Here is a 2,512-nt window from a genome sequence, read left to right on the forward strand (position 1 = left end):
ACCTGATGTTAGTTTGCTCCAGGATCACAATGACTCGAATTGGGAGACTTGTTGCTCTTGTTGGTTAGTTGTAACGGTTTCAAATTCTTGTACTCGCTGTGAAATATTTTACTGTTGATTATTTTTTCTACAGTTGCACTCTTGTGGGGAGTTTCATGTTGTTCAATTGTAACTTGTTTAACTGCATGCTCTTATGGTTCTTCCCTTTGGCACTTATTTGGTTTTCCACCATGTATGTTTCATGTTTTGGCTGCTCGCAATGTTTGGGGCTAGCTCGTTGTTATGATCAGTGACCTATGCTCTTTTGTAAAGCTCTCTCTTGGAAGTCGCTTTGGATAAAAGCGTCTGCTAAATGCATAAATGTAAATGTCCTCTCGTTGTCTTCACCGGAAATGTGCGATGCACATCCGTTGGTGGTTCACATGCCCTCTTGGCTGGGACCCCATTTGGTGGACCCCATTACCTGAGGATGGTCTCTTCTGAGCAGTCACAGGTCTCTGAGGTGTCATAGTTATCGATGTCAAAGGGCTCCCACTGGCTGAAGATGGCCACCCTCTCCTTGGTGTGTTGACAGCTGTGTTTGTCAGGATGAGAGAGGAAGCTAGTTGCGCCTGAAACAGTCTCCTGTTCAACATCTTTTTCTTGGGAATATTGAGAGCCTTGCAGTCCCGTTTGTAGAGGAGACAGGCGTTGATCACAGCAATGATAATAATGTGCCAGAAGATGTAACTATCAGCGGCGCAATTTCATGAGGAACTTGGATTTGGCTCCAAATGAGTCCAGTAAATCCACACCGCCCATGTATTTGTTGTATGCACCCACAATATGAGGTCTCTCAACTTCAATGTAAGATTTGGTGGCTTTGTTCCAGCGTTGGATCTTTTGCACAGGATCAATGCCAGCAAAGGATGACACAAGTGTGACTGCCCTGTTGTCATATCACTTGACAGCGCATATGTTGTGGTTTGGTTGGCTTGTGTTGGTTTGCTCGATGTCCTTACCATCATCATCATTAGTTGGACAATCAGTGGGTCTCTGATTTTCTTTTTCCACTTCCTCAACATTTTCAACCACCTGCTCATCACTCGAATCACTGGTGTCTGACTCCATGTCAAAATCACTTTCTCCATTTTGGATAGCATCAATGACATCATGTATACTGAAGTAAACTCTCCATGCTGGTGCCATTCTGAAATGGAAATAATAGTTAGAGTATGTTCAAGTATACCTAATTCCAATGCAAATGAATCTTATTCATGCAATACATTCCACTGAAGGCACACAATACTGTCTGGCTAGCCTAATGTGCTCTCTACTTAACATTCTAAAAGGAAGATACAACCCCCCAGACCTCTTACATCCCCATATTTCAGAACATTCACACCTGTCCCTGAACAATGCACCATACATGCAACCCCCAAATTCCAAAACATTTACACTTGTCCCGAAACAACCATCCTCCAAAGCATTCCACAAACAGTATCTGCCAAGATTTAAAAAAACAGTTGACTATATTTCACTTCTAACATAGAAATAACATTGATTTAGAAATCTTCAAACCTGGTCTAAACTGAAAATTATAACAAATAACCCATTTGTAAAGTGTGAATCATCAAATACATTATATTTCTGTAAGTATCCTGTATCTGAACATTCGAGAAGTGTAATGTCTCAATGTAGAGTGCAAGGTGCAATTGCTATTTTAGCTACCATTTTGACCCAACGTTGTAAAATTACAACAAAGACAAAACAATCTGAAAATCAAATGTGATGCATGAATTCCACAATAACTTAGTATTTACATGAACTACATATTCTAACAATCACCCCCAAAAATGTTTCATGGAATTTACTTACTTTAATGTTGATATATCCAGTCCAATGAAACAAGGAGATTTGCTTCCAGGAAAGTTGGCTGGTGGAATGAGTTCATGGCCTTATAGCCAGATCTATATACACATTTAGTATCCAATGGCATTGCAAGGCAATACAATAAGACCCAATGGCTACGAAAATGTGGTCTTTCAAAAAAATTGGTTACAGGGTTAAAGTGGCCACTCACATTTACAATCTACTGAAGTAAACCTCTATGAAGTTCAACAGTCATTTAAGCAATCAAAGGGCACAGTTATGTAATTCATTCCATTCTATGGAATTTTATCCAAAATAAACAAAAGCAGTAAACCAATGACTCAGGGTACTGAACGTTGTCTAAACCCAGTGGTGGGCCGTGCATTTCACGCCTAGGCCTTCAGTGACGTCATACTTAGTCCTACCTAAATTAATACACCTCATTTTAGGTGTGTTTGACTTCATGCAGCGCCGGCGGCGGAAGCAGGCAATTATGGGGACAGTGGCGGAACCAGAGTTTTATATATGGGGTGGCCAGGGCTACTACAGGGGGTCCACAGACCAAGACTGAAAATGTGTGTGTAACCTTAGCCTGGCATCTAAGCAGTGTAAATTATTCATATGATTGCTGATGAGAAATATAAATTCTAATTCACTTAAG

This window comes from Osmerus mordax, chromosome 27 (assembly GCF_038355195.1).
Source record: "Osmerus mordax isolate fOsmMor3 chromosome 27, fOsmMor3.pri, whole genome shotgun sequence".
Lineage (NCBI taxonomy): Eukaryota > Metazoa > Chordata > Actinopteri > Osmeriformes > Osmeridae > Osmerus > Osmerus mordax.